The sequence below is a fragment of the Saccoglossus kowalevskii genome, chromosome 9 (genome assembly GCF_978046115.1).
Source record: "Saccoglossus kowalevskii chromosome 9, keSacKowa6.1, whole genome shotgun sequence".
Lineage (NCBI taxonomy): Eukaryota > Metazoa > Hemichordata > Enteropneusta > Harrimaniidae > Saccoglossus > Saccoglossus kowalevskii.
The window spans coordinates 827,322-839,896 of record NC_140649.1 but is presented as its reverse complement, the minus strand read 5'-3'; the positions used below and the strand labels follow the sequence as shown (position 1 = coordinate 839,896).

At 34.8% G+C, this 12,575-nt stretch overlaps 1 protein-coding gene across 2 annotated transcripts in view; it reads right to left on the bottom strand.

Annotated features, from left to right (window-relative positions):
- LOC144352383 (ATP synthase mitochondrial F1 complex assembly factor 1-like) overlaps positions 1 to 12,575 on the bottom strand; it is a 155,615-nt gene that overhangs the window by 75,799 nt on the left and 67,241 nt on the right. The gene's annotated exons all lie outside the window — the stretch shown is intronic.

The window sequence follows — 12,575 nt, the reverse complement described above, 5'->3', positions numbered from 1 at the left end:
GTCAGACCATTTTGTGTCAAGGAGTACACAAAATATTTGTGTTGAAAATATTATTTTTATTAACATTTGCAACTGTGGCTAAAAGTAAAAACATACATTTCTTTTTAAAATAAAAGCACAATCTATCTCAACAAAGATCGTCTCAATTCTTGGCGAAGGGCTTTATTTATTTCCTCAACACAGCCTGCCCATGTCCTGGCTTTTCTAAGTTCTGGTGCAGGAAAATGAATAAAAGCTGCCTCTTTCACTTGTGCAACCCTATTAGGGCTAAGAGGATGTTTAATTACACCGTTGCTGCCTGTGCGGCCATACACATTACAACCTAATCTTTCCTCCTTTGTAAATACCTGAAACAATAAACGTTTTGCAAAATGGTGTCGAAAATTAGAACCAAATAGTGCAGTGTTTACAATTTCTGGTCTAATTGGTGTTGGTGCATCCTGGGTTGGTGTTTGTTGGATTTGTGTCTGTGTCTCTTCTGTTGGATGCAGTTTGTGTTGGGTGTGAAGCAGGTTGTTGTGGGTGTTCTGTAGCATTTTCATGAGGTGTTTGAGTATGTGAATTTAAAAGTTCGGAAAAAGGTACTTCATCAAAGGAAAAATCTAAAGAAGGCTGTGCCAAATCCTTTCTTAACGCATCAATTTTGTTATGTACAATTGCAGTTCTTTGTACATCAATTCAAAATTGCAGTCACATTTTTTTGGAGGTGGCGATGGTGATTGTGGTGAGATACAAGCTGCTGCGGATTGGTAGATTGGAGTTGTGCTGGTCGATGGCGTTGGAGTTGTGCTGGTCGATGGCATCGGATTTGTGCTGGTCGATGGCGGCAGAGTTGTGCTGGTCGATGGCGGCAGAGTTGTGCTGGTCGATGGCATTGGCAGAGTTGTGCTGGTCGATGGCATTGGCAGAGTTGTGCTGGTCGATGACATTGGCAGAGTTGTGCTGGTCGATGGCGTTGGAGTTGTGCTGGTCGATGGCGTTGGAGTTGTGCTGGTCGATGGCGGCAGAGTTGTGCTGGTCGATGGCGGCAGAGTTGTGCTGGTCGATGGCATTGGAGTTGTTGCGTCGGTGAATGGTGTCGGAATTGTTGCATTGGTGGATGGTGTCGGCGTTGCAGGTGACTCACTGGTCTCTGTAGTTGCTGTACTGATGGATGATGTTGTTGGTTCTCTGTCTAGGAGATGTTGGAGCTCCTGTTGCTTTGCAGGGGATAGTAGGTTAACTCCTTCAGCAAATCCTGGGAAATTAAATGTCTGTGCTGGAACAGTTGACTGTTTTGCCTGACATATAAAATTATGTGGTTTCTACAGGAAAATATATAAAATTAATTGTTAGAAAAAATTTGTAAGTAACAAAGTAATTGTCACATCAGAATTTCTTAAGTGGGATGACACAGCTACAGTCAGTTCACTGCTGTACCAGCATATACTTTCACATTCACTTTAAAAAATAAGGGTTAATGTCTATGTGCATCATATTTTTTGATACTATTACTGTGGAAACCCAAATTTTTTTAAATACATTTTAGAAAGATTTAATCCTTCAATGAAAACAAAATTAACCTAAATTCACTTAAACTAAACTGTGTATCGAACTCATTCACTGTGACCACAACACTGTTTTGCTAATGATAGAGCTAGCCATTTTTTGTGTGTGGCAAACCCCTGACAGAGAGGCGTTTGAAATAAAAAATGGTTTACCTTTGGCTTTGGAGTATTTTTTCTTTTAACCACTTTTGGTTTGGATATATTTTTTTTCACTGGTGAACTCTTTTTATTCCTCTGTTTGCCTTGATCAATCGTTTGCATTTCTCCAGTTGTTGGTGGCACCTCCTTTGCCAAAATCTCGTCCACAATTCTTTTCTCTTCATCCTTCAAGTCTCTTTCAATGTCTAAAATAATTAACAATAATAATAATAACTAGTGATGAACACTTGAATATTTTGCAATAACGCCCATCAAAACAACCATTTACAATGTAATAATCTACAAAAACTTGTCATTGTTCACTACAGAAATTTAGCACATGTAATTTGCATATTAACAATCAAACTAAATGTAAAAGTTGGACTTTGTTGTAGTACACCCAGACACAGAAGTAATGACGAAAAATTGAATTTATTATCCCGATTTGTTGGAGAGAAACACAGTTGATTTACCTGTATACATTTTTATATATATTTTTTTATTTGTGATGTAGAGTCTCTTTTTATTTTGACATTTTTATGCAGTTTATATATATTAAATTGCTATCACCGACAGAAATATTGTGTTTATAAGGATGCAATAAAAAAACATATTTTTATCTTGAAACTTACCAGACACTTGTAAGATTTTTACCATTAGTGGGCCCTTCTTTCAATTCAAATAAATTTCGCCACCTGCTGTGACAACGCCCGAATGCACTCTCTGAGATTTACACACCAATAATTTGTTGTCACATTTAAATTGGACTAGTATAAACTTTGGGTCTGCAAAAATAAAGGTGTATTTATTTCAGTCGAGCATTCGAATGGTATCCAAGGTCCATCAGTTATTTCTTAGGGTAATTAGGTGATACAGTGAAAACCGATGTTTGTTTAGGTCGCTGTTAAAATATAATCGGCACGTTTGTTATGATTACGGTACCGGTATTGGAAACAATAACAACAGATGTTGTCGGTAAAAATGATGGATTGGATTTCGAAAATGAGTCGCCGTCTCGAATTAAAATAAAAACCTGAAAATAAAACACGCGATCAAAAACTGCAGCTTGTTCATACAAATGCGCCGTACATAACAGTAATACATTGGGCTGGCTCTGCGTCCACAACTAAGTAAAACCATGGTAAAACAGTGCTTACCTCTTTTACGCATTCTCTTCGATTGGCGAGGCATGTTGACAGGAAAAAAATAATAGCACTGCAAAAGTAGATTCGATAAGTTTGGACGGATAAAACATCAACGTCTTCGCTTGTGGTATGAGAGTTCACTGCCAAAACGTGTCCTCTTATGGAGGACGGGGATGGGTCTAGAGACATTCTAATTCAAAGATCTGCTGTGTTTTCAATTTTGTTCTTTGGATCCGACCATTTGATAAGCGAGGGATCACTTCAATACACAGCAATATATCTTCGAACAAAATCAAACCAAGGCATTGAGTTTCACGGAACTGTAGCAAATCTATTTTTAATAATATCGTGTACTTGTCCGAATGACTTTATTTCAGACTAACACACACACACAAAATGTCACATGTCAAGCTGAAGCCTCAGATTTATTGAATAGTGCCCTAGGCTTACAAGTAGTTACTGACTGGCGACTTTGGATGACAGGAACGATTGCAGAATACTCCAATTGAACAGTAATATCGTCTTTCCACACATCGGTGTCTTGTTCCCTTCTCGTTTTCAAAACACTGGCATGTACATGTTACGGCCGATAGCAAGCGAACCTTTTTTGTTTACTTTTTCCCAGTGTGACTTCTGGGCCAATATGAAGTTTAATTCCATGCATTTTGAAGCGGTAGTTAAACAAAATAAAAACGTACGTTCGTTAAATAAACGTTAACTCTGCATCGCTTTTTTTCCTTTCTCCCAATCTTATTTCTAGAACAAAGTAACCTTTAATCCCACAGTTTTGGACACCATGGCAGTTACGCAAAATTGTAATACGTGCGTTTTAAAACAATGGATCTTTGGTTCGACACACATTTTTCCTTCTTTTCTCTTCTTACGCTGACAAGAATGACACAGACAGACATTTTGAGCATTTTTAATTACGCAACTAATTTGTCCGTGCTCAGTGAACCCAAAGAAAACTCTGGATCTACGCTTGTTCTTTTTTTTATTGGTGACACACAATCTCATTTTTTTTTAAATATAAAGTTGGGAATCGAGGCAACAATTTGTACACGCTTTGGCAAATGGAGCTCTACATTTTAGCACGTTTTTTTTTAACTGTAATAAGCATTTCAATTGTAGACTAATTTGCATAATGAAGTGACGTCAACAAAATAAAAGGTAAAAGTTTTAAAGAAATCCATCCATAAATGCTTGATATTGATGATTTTCCATCACAAAAATGGCTGCCATTTAGCCATCATTAATCAGATCATGAAACAAATTAATGTGCATTCGTATAATATTGTGTATGATGTATTTATGAAGTTTGAATGTAATCGGCCCTGGCATATCTAAGATATAGGTCCGAACGCACACATGGATACATGGACGCACAGAGGTCAATCCATAAGTCCCTGTTTTCAGACTACGTCCGAACAGGGACTAAACAAGCAGCCTGTCGACTGAGATAGCTCCGCTGTTACAATACACATTTCAATTAAAGAACTGAAGATATCATTAGAAAATGAACAATATGTATAGTATCAAAGCAATCGGACTTGCTGGTTTCAACAAGAATTTGAAAATATTACTTTTTACCAAAAATTACAAAAATAATCATTAAAATTAGATAATTAAAGATATCATCACGAAATGAACAAATCTGAAAGAGATTTACCTGAGGTACCTATATATATAGTATCAAAGCAATCAGACTTGTGGTTTTTAACAAGAAGTTGAAAAATATTACTTTTTACCAAAAATTACAAAATTATTCACCAAAATTAGAGAATTAAAGATATCACAAAATGAACAAATCTGAGAGAATTCCACATGTAGTACCTATACATGTATATATGTAATATCAAACCAATCAGACTTGTAGTTTCCAAGCAGAAGTCAAAAAAGTAAAACATTGACACAGAACAACAGACGCCGGACGACAATGGACAATCACGCATATGATAAGCTCCGCTCGACAAAGTCGACAGCGGAGCTAAAAATCCATTTTCAAATTTTGTATTCGAGTATGCATATTATAATTTTCACCAGCCTCACTATGCACCTCTCCACAGAATATGTGCTTCCTATATAGCGTATGTGGGACATTATTAAAGTAAAAAGAGTACTGAAATAGTTTTAAAAGCTTTCATGATGAATACAGATGAAATGAATTAGCACAATGAATCTGTCATAATCTGTTTTTTGGGCCATGAATATTGCGAATGATTGTGTATTGACGGAAATTTTCTGAGAACAAATAATGCACCTTATATGCCATCTAATGATTTTATAATCAATGATTTTTAGTATGAAAATTCGACCAGTTATAAATGTCAACATAAATTTTGTATTTCAAAACCTCAACCAGTTTTAAAAAAACTTATTATTTACAGGCGGTCAAAATTTAAGTTTTTATGGTACATACACCTCAATTAGAGATGTGATTCTAATAAGAGCAAATATGGTATATTCACCTCAATTACAGAAGTGACACTAATAGAGCAAATATGGTACATTCACCTCAATTAGAGATGTGATTCTAATAGAACAAATATGGTACATGCACCTCATCTTGAATTTTCAAGGTGAATGTTCCGGCAAAGCACTCCACTATCTGGAGGAATGTCCGAGCGAAACAACACCGTACAGGCGGACGATGATGCACCTCAATTACAGAAGTGAGTCTAATAGAACAAATATGATGCATTCACCTCAATTAGAGATCTGATTCTAATAGAGCAAATATGGTACATTCACATCAATTAGAGATCTGATTCTAATAAGAGCAAATATGGTACATTCACATCAATTAGAGATCTGATTCTAATAAGAGCAAATTTGGTACACTCACCTCAATTAGAGATCTGATTCTAATAAGAGCAAATTTGGTACATTCATCTCAATTAGAGATCTGATTCTAAAGAACAAATATGGTACATTCACATCAATTAGAGATCTGATTCTAATAAGAGCAAATTTGGTACATTCACCTCAATTAGAGATCTGATTCTAATAGAACAAATATGGTACATTCACATCAATTAGAGATGTGATTCTAATAGAGCAAATTTGGTACATTCACCTCAATTAGAGATGTAATTCTAATAGAGCAAATATGGTACATTCACCTCAATTAGAGATGTGATTCTAATAGAGCAAATATGGTACATTCACATCAATTAGAGATGTGATTCTAATAGAGCAAATATGGTACATTCACCTCAATTAGAGATCTGATTCTAATAAGAGCAAATGTGGTACATTCACATCAATTAGAGATGTGATTCTAATAGAGCAAATATGGTGCATTCACATCAATTAGAGATGTGATTCTAATAGAGCAAATATGGTACATTCACCTCAATTAGAGAAGTGATTCGAATAGAGCAAATATGGTACATTCACCTCAATTAGAGATGTGATTCTAATAGAGCAAATATGGTACATTCACCTCAATTAGAGATGTGATTCTAATAGAGCAAATATGGTACATTCACCTCAATTAGAGATGTGATTCTAATAGAGCAAATATGGTACATTCACATCAATTAGAGATGTGATTCTAATAAGAGCAAATATGATGCATTCACATCAATTAGAGATGTGATTCTAATAGAGCAAATATGGTACATTCACATCAATTAGAGATCTGATTCTAATAAGAGCAAATTTGGTACATTCACCTCAATTAGAGATGTGATTCTAATAGAGCAAATATGGTACATTCACCTCAATTAGAGATGTGATTCTAATAGAGCAAATATGGTACATTCACATCAATTAGAGATGTGATTCTAATAAGAGCAAATATGATGCATTCACATCAATTAGAGATGTGATTCTAATAGAGCAAATATGGTACATTCACATCAATTAGAGATGTGATTCTAATAGAGCAAATATGGTACATTCACCTCAATTAGAGATCTGATTCTAATAGAGCAAATATGGTACATTCACCTCAATTAGAGATCTGATTCTAATAAGAGCAAATTTGGTACATTCACCTCAATTAGAGATGTGATTCTAATAAGAGCAAATTTGGTACATTCACCTCAATTAGAGATCTGATTCTAATAGAGCAAATATGGTACATTCACCTCAATTAGAGATGTGATTCTAATAGAACAAATATGGTACATTCACATCAATTAGAGATCTGATTCTAATAAGAGCAAATTTGGTACATTCACCTCAATTAGAGATCTGATTCTAATAAGAGCAAATTTGGTACATTCACCTCAATTAGAGATCTGATTCTAATAGAACAAATATGGTACATTCACATCAATTAGAGATCTGATTCTAATAGAACAAATATGGAACATTCACATCAATTAGAGATCTGATTCTAATAAAAGCAAATTTGGTACATTCACCTCAATTAGAGATCTGATTCTAATAGAGCAAATATGGTACATTCACCTCAATTAGAGATGTGATTCTAATAGAACAAATATGGTACATTCACATCAATTAGAGATATGATTCTAATAAGATGCATTCACCTCAATTAGAGATCTGATTCTAATAGAGCAAATATGGTACATTCACCTCAATTAGAGATCTGATTCTAATAAGAGCAAATTTGGTACATTCACCTCAATTAGAGATCTGATTCTAATAAGAGCAAATTTGGTACATTCACCTCAATTAGAGATGTGATTCTAATAGAGCAAATATGGTACATTCACATCAATTAGAGATGTGATTCTAATAAGAGCAAATATGATGCATTCACCTCAATTAGAGATGTGATTCTAATAGAGCAAATATGGTACATTCACATCAATTAGAGATCTGATTCTAATAAGAGCAAATTTGGTACATTCACCTCAATTAGAGATCTGATTCTAATAGAACAAATATGGTACATTCACCTCAATTAGAGATGTGATTCTAATAAGAGCAAATTTGCTACATTCACCTCAATTAGAGATCTGATTCTAATAACAGCAAATTTGGTACATTCACCTCAATTAGAGATGTGATTCTAATAAGAGCAAATTTGCTACATTCACCTCAATTAGAGATCTGATTCTAATAAGAGCAAATTTGGTACATTCACCTCAATTAGAGATCTGATTCTAATAAGAGCAAATTTGGTACATTCACCTCAATTAGAGATGTGATTCAAATAAGAGCAAATTTGGTACATTCACCTCAATTAGAGATCTGATTCTAATAAGAGCAAATTTGGTACATTCACCTCAATTAGAGATCTGATTCTAATAAGAGCAAATTTGGTACATTCACCTCAATTAGAGATCTGATTCTAATAAGAGCAAATTTGGTACATTCACCTCAATTAGAGATCTGATTCTAATAGAGCAAATTTGGTACATTCACCTCAATTAGAGATGTGATTCAAATAAGAGCAAATTTGGTACATTCACCTCAATTAGAGATCTGATTCTAATAAGAGCAAATTTGGTACATTCACCTCAATTAGAGATCTGATTCTAATAAGAGCAAATTTGGTACATTCACCTCAATTAGAGATCTGATTCTAATAAGAGCAAATTTGGTACATTCACCTCAATTAGAGATCTGATTCTAATAGAACAAATATGGTACATTCACATCAATTAGAGATGTGATTCTAATAAGAGCAAATATGGTACATTCACATCAATTAGAGATGTGATTCTAATAAGAGCAAATATGATGCATTCACCTCAATTAGAGATGTGATTCTAATAGAGCAAATATGGTACATTCACATCAATTAGAGATGTGATTCTAATAAGAGCAAATATGATGCATTCACCTCAATTAGAGATGTGATTCTAATAGAGCAAATATGGTACATTCACATCAATTAGAGATGTGATTCTAGTAGAGCAAATATGGTACATTCACATCAATTAGAGATGTGATTCTAATAGAGCAAATATGGTACATTCACCTCAATTAGAGATGTGATTCTAATAGAGCAAATATGGTACATTCACCTCAATTAGAGATGTGATTCTAATAGAGCAAATATGGTACATTCACATCAATTAGAGATGTGATTCTAATAGAGCAAATATGGTACATTCACCTCAATTAGAGATGTGATTCTAATAAGAGCAAATTTGGTACATTCACCTCAATTACAGATGTGATGCTAATAAGGGCAAATATGGTGCATTCACCTCAATTACAGAAATGATTCTAATAGAACAAATATGGTACATTCATCTCAATTAGAGATGTGATTCTAATAGAACAAATATAGTACATTCACCTCAATTAGAGATGTAATTCTAATAAGAGCAAATTTGGTACATTCACCGCAATTAGAGATCTGATTCTAATAGAGCAAATATGGTACATTCACCTCAATTAGAGATCTGATTCTAATAAGAGCAAATTTGGTACATTCACCTCAATTAGAGATCTGATTCTAATAAGAGCAAATATGGTACATTCACCTCAATTAGAGATCTGATTCTAATAAGAGCAAATTTGGTACATTCGCCTCAATTAGAGATCTGATTCTAATAAGAGCAAATTTGGTACATTCGCCTCAATTAGAGATCTGATTCTAATAAGAACAAATTTGGTACATTCACCTCAATTAGAGATCTGATTCTAATAGAGCAAATATGGTACATTCACCTCAATTAGAGATCTGATTCTAATAAGAACAAATTTGGTACATTCACCTCAATTAGAGATCTGATTCTAATAAGAGCAAATTTGGTACATTCGCCTCAATTAGAGATCTGATTCTAATAAGAACAAATTTGGTACATTCACCTCAATTAGAGATCTGATTCTAATAGAGCAAATATGGTACATTCACCTCAATTAGAGATCTGATTCTAATAAGAGCAAATTTGGTACATTCACCTCAATTAGAGAACTGATTCTAATAAGAGCAAATATGGTACATTCACATCAATTAGAGATGTGATTCTAATAGAGCAAATATGGTACATTCACCTCAATTAGAGATGTGATTCTAATAGAGCAAATATGGTACATTCACCTCAATTAGAGATGTGATTCTAATAGAGCAAATATGGTACATTCACCTCAATTAGAGATGTGATTCTAATAGAGCAAATATGGTACATTCACATCAATTAGAGATGTGATTCTAATAGAGCAAATATGGTACATTCACCTCAATTAGAGATGTGATTCTAATAAGAGCAAATTTGGTACATTCACCTCAATTACAGATGTGATTCTAATAAGGGCAAATATGGTACATTCACCTCAATTACAGAAATGATTCTAATAGAACAAATATGGTACATTCACCTCAATTAGAGATGTGATTCTAATAGAACAAATATAGTACATTCACCTCAATTAGAGATGTAATTCTAATAAGAGCAAATTTGGTACATTCACCTCAATTAGAGATGTGATTCTAATAGAGCAAATATGGTACATTCACCTCAATTAGAGATGTCATTCTACATGTAATAGAGCAAATATGGTACATTCACCTCAATTACCATACTTCCCTGAGCATAAGCCCCTCCCCGAGTATAAGCCCACCGGTCTGTTTTTAGACATTTAACAAGTTTAGGGCATCCCCGAGTATAGGCCCATGGTATTTTTAACGGGAATCGATGACATTTATCAAAAAATGCATGTAAAAAGTGTATTTCATTGCATAATAATTGTGAGTGGTACGGTAGTTTGGTTCCTGCTTTTAGGAAAAAACTTGCATTAATTTCAGGCTGGCGAACGTACGGAACATGGTTCACACATTTTCTATTCTGTTATTTACTCAGGATGAACCCCGATGTTGCAATACTGAAGTAATCCATATTTCTTTTGAGTAGTAGTTTTAGAAACGCCAAAAATGTGATCGTCAAGTCGTGAAACCTGGTCATTGAACATCGTTTTACTTTTCTGAATAATCGTGTCCATTGAGACTTTGGTGAATGGGATGTGAACGAGCAAACTATTCTTCGACATGAATGGCGACCGTGAAAAATATAAATACTTCCTCCACCCTCAGTTTACCGTTTTTTTTTGTCGAAATCAGATCGCATTTTAACATTGCAGTAATTCACTTCCTCTTTCCATTGACAAAATTAGTTTGTCAATAATCGGTAAACTACGTCTGTACGACACAACATTTTGATTGGTTAACAAAAGACGTGACCTGTTAGGTCAAAGAAAGTTGTTCAGGTCAAGTCATGATGCAAAACACCATGGCGTAAATTGCTTTGTATCGAGAGTTTGCTTACGATCGAAAACATTCCACAAAAAAGATAATGATAAAGATCTTGCCCTCGACTTTTTGCACCGTAAATTCAGACGATATGTAAATCGTATTGTAATAAAATGTGTATATTTTTATGAACATGTTTGTTTCTTCATTGTAAAAGTGTCGTGGAAATTAAAAAGACGTAATATAGACCGGTACTGTGAACGAAAAATGTAATTTGGATAATTTGTCATGGTTGGGAAGATGGTTACAATTTTACCCCCCCCCCCCAAAAAAAATATCTTTTCTGAGGTGGTTCTCGAGTATAAGCCCACTCCCTAATTTTCCCGATTTTACATGTTCAGGCCCCTGGGGAAGTACGGTAGAGATGTGATTTTAATAAGAGCAAATATTGTACATGCACCTAGATTGGCAATATTAATATTTTTCAACTTTATCAAAAAATTTCCAAATGAAGTCATATTCAGGAAATAACAAGTCATTGTCAATGACACATCCCCGTTCCGTTCATATTTGAGTGACATATACATTCAAAGCAGATCATGACCGAAAAGCACCTGCATATGTACAACACATTGTTCTAAATCTGAACAAAATCCATCCATGCATGACTGAGATCAGGTTCCGGAATTGTGAAAATACGTGATTTTGATGCATTTTCGGCCTTAAAATGGCCATCATTCAGCTATTGTTAAGCGCATCATGAAACAAATGCACATATCTATTTGTGACATGATGTACCATGTGTGTGTGAAGTTTGAACTTGATCAATCCAGACATGTCTTGGATACGGATCCAGAACTGAATTTATTAAAACAAAATGGCCGCCAGTCGGCTATTTCGAACTTGATCCGAAAAAAAAAATAACGTGCATCAAGGTCCTATTATGTTTAATGTATGTACCAAATTTGACTGAAATCCGTCCATGCATAACTGAGATCCGGGTCCGGAATGGTGAAAATGTGTGAAACAATAACGTGCATCAAGGTCCTATTATGTTTAATGTATGTACCAAATTTGACTGAAATCCGTCCATGCATAACTGAGATCCGGGTCCGGAATGGTGAAAATGTGTGATTTCAATGCATTTTCGGCCTTAAAGTGGCCGCCATTTGGCTATCGTTAATGAGATCATGAAACAAATGCACATACATATTTGTGACATGATGTACCTTGTGTGTGTGAAGTTTGAACTCGATCAATCCAAGCATGTCTCAGATACGGATCCAGAACTGAATTCTTTAAAACAAAATGGCCGCCAGTCGGCTATTTCGAACTTGATCAGAAAAAAAAATGACGTGCATCAAGGTCCTATTATGTTTAATGTATGTACCAAATTTGAACAAAATCCGTCCATGTATAACTGAGATCCGGGTTCGGAATGGTGAAAATGTGTGATTTTGATGCATTTTCGGCCTTAAAATGGCCGCTATTAGGCTATCGTTTATCGGATCATGAAAAAAATGCATGTGCATATGTCCCATATAATGTGTGATGTATGAGTGAAGTTTGAACTTAATCGGTCCATGCATGTTCGAGATACAGGTGATCACGGACGCACAGATGCAC